General features: G+C 52.6%; 1 non-coding gene across 1 annotated transcript; it reads left to right on the top strand.

The window, feature by feature from the left end:
* Positions 1 to 4,719: 4,719 nt before the first annotated feature.
* Positions 4,720 to 4,828, top strand: LOC140692348 (U6 spliceosomal RNA). The gene has a single exon (XR_012067919.1). It is a non-coding gene; the product is annotated as a U6 spliceosomal RNA (small nuclear RNA).
* Positions 4,829 to 13,076: the final 8,248 nt, after the last annotated feature.

Genomic DNA, 13,076 nt, shown 5'->3' on the forward strand with positions numbered 1-13,076 from the left:
GAGTTCCCTCCTTGTATGTTATTTGTTGCTTTTCTCTCGCTCATTTTAATATTTTCTCCTTACCCTTAATTTTGGTCAATTTGATGATGATGTGTCTCGGTGTGTTCCCGTATGGTACTCTCGGCACTTCCACCTCATTTGGTTATTTAAAGGATCTTCAGTCTGTTCAATTCATAGGAGAGAACTTCCACACGTATTTCTTCTCAGTTTTATGAAACAAAGAAGGACCCAGAAAACTGGCAAAACATAAATGCTCTTCTATTGGGTTGAGCAAAGACAGGCCCTGGCCGGGGAGGGGGGGGTGCTGGAGAGTCGGGGGGGGCAGTGTAGAGAAGGATATAGATCAGCGTTAGAGTGCCTGCTTAGCATGCATGATGTCCTGGGTTCAATCCCCAGAACCACCGTTAAAATAAATAAATTACCTAATCAAACCCATGCCCCTCCCGCCCAAAATAGAAGGAGAAAAGAGTGAGAGACAGAGACAGAGACAGAGACAGACCATCGGGAAAAGTAGCTGCACTAATACTTCCAAGAAACAGGACAACATAAAGATAATGGAAGAAATGCTGGATAGTGAACAGCCACGGGTGGTTGGCACAGACCCATAGCTTCTGGGGTCACTAAAGAAAAAGAATATGAGAATCATACGGATCAGGAGATTGGGTCTGAATTTTGTGCCGTTTGACTTGTGCCAGTTACAAACGTCATGCACAAGAAAGATGACAGGCTACTTTATTGTCTGAAATGAGATACTTGAAAGTGAAAAGAGGTGCTATACAATCGTGCCTGGACTGGGATTTTTCTAAGGGAGCCCAAACCCTTTACAATATATATCATGTTTTCAAAAATGAATATCATTCCTGGACAACACTTCAGCAATTTTTTTCTGTGTTATCAGTAAACATTTTTAAAAACATCAGTAATAAAGGAAGAGGGAGAGAGAAAGAGAGAGAGAGAGAACAGGAGTAACTATACGCGCGCGTGCGTGCATGCGTGTGTGTGTGTGTGTGTGTGTGTCTGTGTGTGTGTGTGTGTGTGTGTGTTGAGGTGGGGGCCTAAAAGAGGATGAGGATTCTTTTCATCGAGGTCTGTTTGTACAGAATTCTCTCCTTCTCCGCTTTACACTGTGAAGGAAAAGCCCAGATGGGCTAACAAGCTAAGTTACAAATCTAAGTGTAACAAGTGTCGGATTCCTGATCTGAGGTCTGCTGGGCTAACTCGTAAATCTAAATTAATAAGTGTCGGTTTGCTGATTCCCTATTCATGCTTTGCTAGCCAGCTGGATTTTCAAAGAGACATATCTGGCCTTGAAATGTCGGTTTGCCGCCTCACTGCCTCTACTCTTGTGATAATGTTGTTGCTAAAGCTATCGCGTGCCTATTGGCCGAATACCCCAAGCTTGTACTTAACCCTATAAAACCTCACGTGCACGTCTTGGGGGTGCTCAGGGCTTAGGAGCAGAAGCCCCTCTGAGCCCGCCGGCGTAAGAAATCTGAGTACTCCAACCCTCCGAGTGGTGCTTGTTTCTTGGCTGGCCTGTCGTTTCCAAAACAGCACCATTGACACTAAGAACGTCACTCTCGTTCCGGCATAAAGAAGACATCTGGGGAGGGTGGGGTCGGGGGTGGGGTGTAGATCTACGTTATGTCCTGATTCCAGGAAGGAAAGGGGCCAGGGTCAGCGTGCCCTTCTTTCTGGGGTATCTGTCTGTTCGCTTTTGGTGTTCGGCTGGTTTGGTTATTTCGGCTTTCTGTTTGGTTCCTTTCACAGATCCAGTGGCTCAAAGCAGCATTCTGATTTTCTTTTCTCCTGGGGTTTGGCTTTTGATAGGTAGAGGGACAGGGCCCACGCAGGGGTGGGGGTGGGGGTGGGGGTGGGGGTCACTGCGGCAGAGAAAGGGAGGCGGCTATGGTGAAATCATCGAGCTGAGGGGATTTCTACGAGAGGGACTCTCCGAAGTGAATGGGGTCCAAGGAGATCATCAGGGTTTCTGTGTGCTCGGTTGGTTTTGTTCGTGCGTGTGTTTGTTTTTTCTGGACGAGGCCAAAGAACTCCTCGGGTGGAGGTGCGTGTCCGAAGGGTCTGACAGGATGGGAGGATGCGGGGCGAGTCAGTCCATGTGCCCAGAAAGAGAGAGAACCTGTCATAGCTGAGACTCAGGCCTTTTTTGGACCTAGGCCCAGAGAGCAGTTCGGCTCCGAGCATTCACGGAGAAGTTCGTCGCCACCTCAGTCGTGTCCCCCACCCCCGCCCTCCCCCGCGCCTCGGCCCCCAGTGAAGGAGGAATCATGAAGTGGCCGCACTTAGGCTAAGCCAATTTTTGGCTTTATGCTTACTGCTTGCTTTTAGAACGATCAGCAAACTCGACTGACCAGACACCGCTCCCAGCCCCAGGCCCACTGTTCAAAGCAGCTAAAGTTGTCGATTCTAACTGTTTGATTGGACCTTCCTCTGATCGTTCAAATTGACAATCATGTTTGACGTCTGAGTCTTTCCCCAGGAAGGGAGTCACGGGAGGATAAGCTCAGGAGAACGACCAGCCCCCCTCCCACCCCCCCACCCCGAGTTCCTCCGTGGCGCTGGTGCCGCCGGGTGAGTCTGACCAGAGAAAGAAGGTCACGGGCTGATGACCTACTAGACCACCAGGAGGTCCCATGTTACCAGACACTCATCCAGATTTAGGAGGAAGTTGTATCAGAGACCCTTGTTGATCATGAGCACCTTTTATGCTCCCGCCTGTTGTGATTCCCTTTCATGCTCCAACCTGTTCGTCCACAGAAGCATGAAACCCCAACCCCAAGACGGGTTCACAGTTTGGAAGGCACTAGCCTGCTGTGAGTCCCCTTTGCCCAGCAAAGCAATCAAGCTGCCTCTTTTCTTCTAAACTCTAAGACCCTGTCTCTGGGTTATTTGGCTCGTCAGGGACGGGGTTGGGGAGGGCGATCTTTCGGCAACACCCGCACAAGTTTCCCTGAGTGGCAGGAACCAGCGTGGCCCTCAGGCCTCAGCCCCGCAGGCAGGCAGGCAGGCAGGCAGGCAGGCAGGCAGGCAGGCAGAGCTGGAGCGACCGTTGGTCCCGCCCCCGCCCGCGCACCCCCCCCCGCCCCCCGCCGCTGCTTCCGCCGCCGCCGCCGCCGCCGCCGCCGCCGCCGCCGCCGCCGCCACTGCCGCCGCCGCCCAGGCCTCCTCCACCGATCGGTCCCAAATCGGGTCCTAAATCGACTGGACTGTCTCCTGGAAGCGGGGGCGGGGACGTCAGGAGGATCCATTCGGCAGGGCCTCTTTCAATCGCTTCATTCAAATGCAGAAAGCTCTGTGCTCAGGTCAGAGCCTTTGACTTGGCCTCCGGCTCCTCTCCGTTGAACGGCTTTTGTTTTTTGGTTTCAATTTCCCCACCCTTAGGCCACCCCGTCCCAACTGCACGGAGGGAGGCGGGAGGGAGGGGGGAGAATCTCGCCTGGTCTCAGGCCAAAGGAGTCCCCTCCTTTTCCTAACCTGGGTAAACCCCACTAAACCGTTTGAGAATCATGGAAGGGCATGGAAGCAGACCTCTGACTTGATAGATTCCTCTGGGATGGGAGACTTTAAAAAAAAAAAAAATTCTTTTTCCCCTGCTTGAAGGGAGGCAGAAAGGAGGGACAGAGTGTTCCTCTTGCCTCGGGCAGTTCTTTCTTTGTTTGTTTCTTTCTTTTGTTAAATCATGCTTTTTTTTTTTTTTTTTCCTTTTTTTCCTTCCAGTTTTATTGAGACACAGTTGACATACAGCAGTGTATACTTTGGGGGGCGGGCGGGGAGAGGAATTCGATTTTATGCATTTATTTTTGACCGGAGGTACTGGGGATTTAACCCAAGACCTTGTGCTTGCTTGCTAAGCACACACTCTACCACTGACCTATACCCTCCCCCTTGGCCACTTGTGAAGTCCCTTTCATTCAGCATAATCCATCGGGCACTTGCATTTTGGGGCAGCCTACTCTGGACCCCAACATTTCCCTATTCTGTAACTTCCCTGGAAGTTTTACACATTAAAAGCTGGGCTGTTGACTGTGCGTGTGCGTGTGCGTCCGTGCGTGCGTGCGTGCGTGCGGTCTGGGGGCAGGAGGGAGGGAATGGTTTCCTAGGGGGCCTGCGTTTCATGGACCCAGTTTCTTAGTTCTGAGAACAGGTCTGTTCAAGGAAACAGTTGTAGTATCTCGTCTCAGGAGGCGGTGGTGTCGATGGGCTTCTGAAGCTAGGCCTAGGGAGCAAGCAGTCAGGTATCGCCTAAGAGGCACTTGTGTGGACAACCAAAGTACAGCACAAAGGTGAATCGTCGGAGCAGATGAGAAACCAGATTCAGGGCCGGGAGTAGGGGGTCAGTCTGGTAGGAGATTTCCACACATCGGGGTCATCGAAACGGCTCGAGCAGTTTGAAATGCCTCTGATGATGTCCTGGGGTGTTCGGCTCAACTCTCTGAGCGGCTCCCCCGAAAACAGGCCCGAGGATGGTTTCCACAGGAGCTGTTGTGGCCATTTCTCTGACGTTTACCTCCCGTTGTCCAGCTTCCGTCTGCAGGGCTTCAGGAGACGGAGCGTTTTCGTACTCAATGATGCCAAGGCAAAAGGGTGAGAGAAAATGGGAAACATTCGTGGAGAGGGTCCTAGGCAGATAGTGGAGGCAACTAGAAGACCTTCAGTCTCCGGGCTGGCTTTCAGGTTGAGACAAAAACCCTAAGGAAAGCGCTTGCTGCCACAGCACATAGACTAACATGGGAACCATCCAGAGAAGATCAGCACGGCCCCTGAACGTGGGCGACACACGCCCATGCGTGAAGCGTTCCATAGTTTTAGTGAAGTCAGTCACCCAGGGAAAGACAGATATCCTATGCCATCACTTCTAGGTGGGATCTGAAAGTAAGTCAAGACACCCATCCATACATAAATAACTCCATTTTAAAAAGACTCCGAGGAACCTATTTACAAAACAGAAACAGACTGGACTCGCAGACATGGAAAAGAAACCGATGGTTAACACAGGGGACAGGGTAGGGTGGAGGAACGGGGTAAGGCGGAGGGATAAATCAGGAGTTTGGGATTAGCAGATATAAACCACCCTATACAAACTAGGTACACAAGTAGGTCCTACTGTCTAGCACAGGGAACTATGTTCAATAGCTTGTAATAACCTATCCTGAAAAAGTATACGTGTGTGTGTGTGTGTGTGTGTGTGTGTGTGTGTGTGAATAAGTGAATCACTATGCCGTACGTCATAAATGAACACAACATTGTAAGTCAACTATACTTCCATTGACAGAGAGTTCCTACAATAAGCAGGCAGACAGACCGACAGACCGTCAGACAGACAGGCAGGCAGGCAGGCAGACAGACAGACAGACAGACACACACACACACACACACACACACACACACACACACACACTGTCTGTCTGTCTGTCTGTCTGTCTGTCTGTCTGTCTGTCTCTCTCTCTCTCTCTCTCTCTCTCTCTTTCTCTGTCTGTCTGTCTATCTGTCTGTCTCTCTTCTAAGGGTGGAGAAGAGTTTGCTGAGCTATTTCGGGGGCCCTCTCATCCTAGTTCCTATCTCCAAGTTGGTTCAAAGTCCAAAAGGCCGTCAAGCACTTAGTCAGATAGGTCCCTCGAAGAATACCTCCCACATCACGATGACAGACTTCTTAGGCCAGCCGAGAAGGTCCTTCAGTTCTGTGCCCATCTTGGCTCTAAGTTGATGTCAGTCCTCCAGGATCCAAGAAAGCCACGTTGGAAAACAAGTGGTGATTTTGATGGGACAGAAGTTCAGTCATTTGGGGGGCGAAGGGTGGGGTAGGGAGAGATACCAGCCTGTCTGTCTGTTTTCATCCAGTGTGGGAGCCTTCCCAAAGAGATAACTCGAGAAGAGAGAAACGGGGAGTTGACAAAGAACACGTGCGGTGGCGTGCCCTCCCCCCACCCCAGGAGAAGGCCAAGCCAGAAGTCCCTCCGGATGGCGGGCTCTGGACTCCGGCTTCCAGGGGAAGCGATATTTTTTCCTCCCCATTTCAGGCCCGGAAGAAGAGGGAGAGGCAGAGTGTCCTTCTCGGGCATCCGTTGTTTCTGAAGCACGCTTGTTGCCGAAAGATCGGCCCCCGTCCCCGATGAGCCCAAGAATCCAGAGACAAGGCCTTGGAGCTTAGAAGAAAAGAGGTCATTTTATCGCTCTGCCGGGCAAAGGGGATTCACAGCAGGCTAGCGTCTTCAAAACTGTGTACCCACCTTGGGGATGGAGTGGGTGGGGTGGTTCTAGAGCCATAGCTCAAACAATCAAGCATCGATCACCATCCACAGAATCGTTTTCTCATCAGAAGACTCAGCATGGTGTCACGATGCCTCCCAGGTGACCCATTCTATAGAGGCTGGCGGTTAGATCTCATTATCTCATAAGCACTCAAGGTGTGGCCTTCTTGGTCACTCAGGCTATTTTGTCAGGTCAGTAGTCCCGTGACCGACCGACCTTCTCCTCGGAGAAGGACTCAGAGACCCAGCACGATGATGACTTGCAATGACTGAAATACAGTAGAAACAGTAAGATCGATAGCTTCCAGTTTCAACAACGGGCCTGGAACCGTGAGCAGCAACCGGTCAGTCAGAAGAGTCGACCGTTTTAAGGGCGAGCATAAGAAACCGAATGACACCCCCCCCCAAGCAAATGAATGAATGAATGACCTAATGATCCTCCCCTCCTCTCCCCCCCCCCCCCGCCCAAAAACGAAGCAATCCGTTAGCCTAATTCCGGCCATTTTATTCATCCTCCTTCACCCTGAAGCCCCAGTCAGCCACGTGCCACAGTGGTCTGTTTTCTGGTTTCCTCCACCACCCCAACCCCCACCAACGACCACCCCGCCAACATCCCCCCATGCCCAACCACCACCCCAAGCGCGGGACTGGACGGGGGTGGTGGGGGCTGAGGGGGCGGCGATGGCGGCTTGAGGTGAGGGTGGGGAGTGTTCCGCCCAGATCGTATAGGAAGCTCAAACACAGCTGCAGTACGAGACGAGATGGTAGATTTCTGTGAGTCCTCCCTCCTCTTAAAATCCTTCCTAAGGAGGAGACAGACAGAAAGAGAAACATCACCCTCACTCCCAACGCCTCCTGTGCCCTCGTTGCACCCCAAAACAACAACAAGAAAAACAAAAACAAACACAACCACAAATAACTCGCTGTCCCTGGGGAAGAAGGTTTCGATGGCATGGGGATATCATTCTAAACTTCATTCCCTCTTCATCACATTTCATGGAAACCGATTGCAATCTATGAGGCCCTGTGAAGGTAGGGGTTGGGGGGTTAGGGAGGAGGGAGGGAAGGGAAGGGGGGGAGAGGAGAGAGAGAGAGAGAGAGAGAGAGAGAGAGAGAGAGAGAGCGAGCGCGAGAGCGAGCAGAGGAGAGGAGGGATAAAAGGGGAGAGGACAGGAAAGGAGAGGAGGGAAAAGAGGGGAGGGAAGGGGAAGTGAGAGGAGGCGAGGGGAGAGGAGAGGAGTGGAGGGGAGGGGAGAAGAGAGGAGCGGAGGGGTGAGGGGGGAAGGGAGGGGAGAACAGGGAAGAGGAGAGGAGGGGAGAGGAGAGGAAAGAGAGACAAGGGAGACAGACAGAAAGGCACACACACACACACACACACACACACACACAGAATAGCGAAATGGAGAGAGAGACAGAGAGAGAGAGACAGACAGACAGACAGACACGGATCTAGGTCAGGGAGACTACACATGGGTATTCTTCTGAGTGATTTTATGTGTTTTCTCAATCGCCACCTATGGATAAAAGTCGCTCCCATAAGATGAAGGGAGTCCTTCTGCCACTGCCCCCGGCCCCGCCCTCCAGCACCGCTTGTGTTTGTCAGGGATTCCAAGCCAAAGCACGTGGAGGAGTGGGAGAGCTTCCTGGCGGCCCAAGGGGGAGGAAAGTCCGGCAGCATGAGAGAGGTAGTTGGCACGGGGAAGCTGGAGGCAGGCTGACGAGAAGATGGGTGAGGGGGCAGGGAGGAGGGTTTCCCAAGTTGGAGCGCCAAGACGAGGGAGGGGAGCCGTCGGTGGTCGCGTTCTGACCCCGACCCCGACCCAGACTGGAGCGGATCCCTGAAAGGAGGCGGTTCGGGCTCTCCGGCCGAGAACGCCCCTCTCTTCCTCTTTGTGCAGAAACACCTTCCGCGGACCGAGAAAGTCCATCCCGAGACCCTCGTCGGAAGAGTCCTTTCCAGACCCATCACGATCCTCCTGGGCCAAGGGGTCCAGGGGATGGGGCGGGGCCTCCATTCGATCCGTCTTCCGTCCGTCCATCCATCCGCAAGATCTTGAATATCCATGTAGGATTCCGGATGGTAGCAGTTTTCCAGGATCCTCCAGATCCTTGTAAGACCTCTCCTGGCAGATTCGACCCCTAGGTCGTACCGCGCAGCACAGGGCACTAGATTCAGTCCCTCGGGACGAGGGTTCCTGAAAAAGACCAGGAAAAAGAAGAACACAATCACTGTGGTGTGCACCAGCCAGAAACCAGCACAACCTCGTCACTCTAACAGACTTGCCAAAGGCGGGGTGAGGAGAGAAAGTCATAGGATGGCTACCATCCCTCCCACCCCCACCCCACACGCCAAGCCCCCCAGCCCATCGTCATCCCTGCTCCCCTCCCCCTCCCCCTCCCCTCCATCGACGCCCGCCTCCTGCTTGTACCCCACTCCTCTGAACCCAGCACCACCCACCTCGGCCTGGACGTGCTCGGCTCGGCTCGGCTCGGCTCGGCTCGGCTCGGCCCGGCCCGGCCCGGCCCGGCCCGGCCCGGCCGTCCGGCCGACTTCTTCGCAGTGTCTAAAATAGCGCCCGGCCGACAGGCAGGTGGCACACGGCACCCGGCAGGGGAGCGAGCGGGACGGTTCGGGATCTCTGGGCGGCGGGGACACGCGGCCGGACAACCAGGAGCACGGACGGCCTGGCGTGCGTTTCTCCGCTCGGGGGGCCTCGACCAGGGACTGTGGTACGGGGAACGGGGACACACACACACACACACACACACACACACACACACACACACACACACCCACCCCTTCACCCCCACCCCCACCCCCACCTCTGACAGCTTTCATTTGTTTTCGGCCGACCGTCCCTCGATGAGGTACAAGTGCCGGGGCTGGGGCTGGGGCTGGGGGGTGGAGTTCCTCCCTCCACAACGACCCCACACGGGCTCTGTTCCAGTCACCCGAGTCCTCTTCCAAGTGAGACCACAGGCCTCCATCACCCGGCGTGAGCACTCGGGGGAAAAAGTCACCATCCTCATCGCTCCGCTCCACCTCTACACGTGAAGAACAGTTCCCAGCCCACGCCACTCAACCCCACCCCAGGCCCCGATGCCACCCACCGCAGTGGAGAGAAACGAGACGAATCCACAGACGTCCATCCATCCGATGAAGAAACGGACGGCCCCATTCCAAGGAAGCATAGATATCTAGTCAGGAGATTCATCGAGTACTATGGAGGCGGTGGGAAAGGGGGGGAGGGGTGTTGCGGTGGGGAGGGCCTAGAGATCCAGCAGTACAGCTCGTGCTTAGCATGCAAAAAATAAAGGCCCAGGGTTCAATCCCCAGCACCTACTCTTCAAAAATAACCCGCGGAGAAGCAAGACGGCGGAGTAGAAGGACACTCGTAGCTCACCCTCTCCCACAAATACACCAAAACTCACATCGACGGACCCACTCGGCCAATCGGAGCACCTGCGGAACTCCGACAGAACACCGCCCTCTTCGAAAGACAAAGACGCCCAAAATCTGGTAGGAGAAAAGGAGAAAAGAAAGAGTAAAAAGCAAAACAGTGCGGGAGGGACCGGTCCCGCGGGGAGGGAGCGGCAGAGGAGGAATAGGGCTCGTTCGCCAAAACTGCCCCTCTCCAACGGAGAGGCCGACGGGACGGAGGGGGCGCCCCCGAGCCTCAGATCTACCCAGAGCACCCCTTGACCGACCGATCCAAGTGAAACGGGCACAGAGGGTCCCCGCGACACCCAGCCCGAGTCGCAGGCCGGCAGCCAGGGGCCGGGACAGGCCGCACGAGCCGGGCGGAGGACCAGGGCGGCGGCCGGGAGGGGATACAGAGCAGAACAACCCGCCCCCCCCCGCCCCCCCCCGTACATGACGGGAAAAGAAAGGCAAAGCAACACGGCCGGTGTGCCCTGGGGGGAGGGGCGCCGTAGCCTCCGTCTCCTCAGATCCGCGGCGCCATCACCGGCGCTTCTCGCGAGAAGAGAGGCGGGACGCAGCCACAGCCGCCATAGCCTCTGGCGTGCAGCATGCGGGCGGGGGCGGGGCCGAGACTCGAATCCGCACCCGGGGGCTCCGCAGCCTTCTAGGCAGGACTGAGATTCGTTTACAGCCCGAGGCAGATAGGATATTTCTGCCCCGGTACCTCAGAGAACTCGCGCCACCATGACTAAGAAGGAGCCGAGTTTGGGGACGCAGCTAGGGGCGGGGCGGTTCCACGGTCTTCCCCGAGCCCACCTACGGAGAGGAGCGCCGCCGACCCGAGTCGGAGCACACAGCCGCACAGAGCAGCGGAACGACCGGGGCCGGGAGAGGGCGGGCGGCCAGCCAGCCACCCTCCTTCCCGGGAGGAACGCAGCATCCGACCGCGGTGCCGGGAACACGTCCTTCCCCCCACCCCCCTTTTTTTTTCCTTTTCCTTTCTCTTTTTTAATCTCTCTTCTATCGGTTTTACCTTCTGTTACCTTTTTAACCTTGACTTTTGAACAGTCGTCTACGTTGACGGTTTTAATCCCTTTTAAATGTTTCCTTGAAAATCTTTTTATTCTTCTTATTTTTAAACATCCACCCCCTTTCCTTTTTCTCTTCTCTTGGTTTAGATCTCCTGTTATTGATTATTTACAGGTTTCAGATATCGTTTCTCGATTTTTTTTTCTCCTTTTTATTAAGGTTATTAAAAGACGTCTCAACTCGATCGCTCTTCTGCTTCCACTTACTCTTCTATTATTGATTACACAGTGTCTTCAAACCTTTTCTTTCTCCCTCCTTTTCAAATCCTGTGTTTTATCTCTTGTTAAAATCTGTTCTATTTCCGATTACCTTTTAAAAATTTACTTTTGAAACAATTGTGTTTTATTTTCTGATCTTTTCTATTTTTTAAAGGCTTTTAGAAGACGTCTCAACTCGATCGCTCTTCTGCTTCCACTTGCTCTTCTATTATTGCTTGTACACTGTTTTCAAACCTTTTTTTCCTCCATTCTTTTAAAATCCGGCTCCCCCACCCCCCTCCCCCTCCCACCGTCTCTGTCTCTGTCTCTCTCTCTCCCCCTATCCCCCTCTCCGTCTCCCTCTATCTCCCTCTCCCTCTCTCTCTCTCTCTGTCTCTCTCTCTCTGTCTCTCTCTCTCTGTCTCTCTCTCTCTGTCTCTCTCTCTCTCTCTCTCTCTCTCTCTCTCCCCCCCTCTCCCCCCCTTTTAAAGTTTTATTCCTCTATAGGCTTTAGATAAATACCTAAACTCCTTAAGGACCACAATAGATAACTGATACTCCTTAAGCCACAGTGCCAGAGAGATAGGAGCAGCATGAGGAAGCAGAGGAACCACTCCCAATGAAAAGAGCCAGAGAAATTCCCTGAAAGCACGATCCACAAAATAGACACGGATGGCCTGCTAGATCAAGATTTCAAAAAAGGAGAGATCCAAGTACCGAAGGAACTCCAAGTGATAGTGTTTAGATGTATACTGTACGTCAAAAACGAAATCGAAGCTCTAAAGAAGAGTCAAGGAGAACTGGTCAGCTCATTGGCTGACATGAGAAGTGGTCTAAAGGCTGTCCAAAGGAGGCTAGATCACGCCGAGGAGCGAATAAGTGGCCCAGAAGACAGGACAACAGAAAGAACCCAATCAGAACAGCTGAGAGAAAAACAAATAAAGAACAACGAAAACAATCTCAGGGACCTACGGGACCATCGAAAGCGTGCCCATCTACGCACAATAGGGGTTCCAGAAGGGGAAGGAAGAAGCAAGGGGGTCGAAAAGGTATTTGAAGAAAGCATGACTGACAATTTCCCAGCTCTAAGGAAGGAATCCGATATCCAAGTCCAGGAGGCTCAGAGGGTGCCAAACAGGGAGAACTCAAACAGACCCACACCGAGACCTATCCTAATCCAGATGGTCAGAGTCAAGGAGAAAGCAATGATCCTAAATGCCTTTAGGCAAGAGAAAAACAAAGAGTGAGTTCCAAGGGAACCCCCATAAGGCTCTCAGCGGATTTCTCTCCACAAACACGTCAGGCCAGAAGGGAGTGGCAAGATCTATTGAAATTCCTGAATGAAACACAAAACAAAACAAAACAAAACAAAACAAAACAAAACAATGCAGCCTAGGATACTCTATCCAGCAAAGCTATCCTTTAGAATAGAAGGAGAGGTAAAGAACTTCACAGACAAGCAAAAACTAAAAGAGTTTTGCAACACTCAACCCATGCGAAAAGAAACATCCACAGGTCTACTCTAAATAGAGAAGAAGCAGGACGGTACAAACATGAGACACTCATCCCCGGAAAGGTGATCACTACCGTTCATTCCAAACAGAATAAACACAAAATTGTAAAAGAAGACATCTAAACCATCAGGAGTGACAGAGGGAAGCAAGAAAATAGAGAGACTTTTATTTTTCCCCCTTCTCCTTCCTTTCTTTCTCTTTGAAACGTTTTGTTCTCGGTAGGATGGGCTTGAGATTCTATTACTATCTGTTTCGTACAAACAGTTATAGTCCTAGGTGAACAGATTTCCAAAAAAAAACACGAACGAACGAACGAACGAACGAACGAACGAACAATACAGAAACAGACCGACAGATTACAAACTTGAGGTTGTCAGGGGTAAGGGCGGTGGGACGGGACTGGGATCTCCACATGTAGAATAGATAAACACGATGGTACCGTGGAACACGGGGAAGAAAAGTTAAAAAAAAAAAATCAAATAAGCCAAATGACGCCTACCCGCCCGAAGAAAGAAAAGTCCATAGACACGGACACGCATGCGTACAGACACCGCATACAGAGAGAGAGAGAGAGAGAGAGAGA

The sequence above is a fragment of the Vicugna pacos genome, unplaced genomic scaffold (assembly GCF_048564905.1).
Source record: "Vicugna pacos unplaced genomic scaffold, VicPac4 scaffold_5, whole genome shotgun sequence".
NCBI classification, from domain to species: domain Eukaryota; kingdom Metazoa; phylum Chordata; class Mammalia; order Artiodactyla; family Camelidae; genus Vicugna; species Vicugna pacos.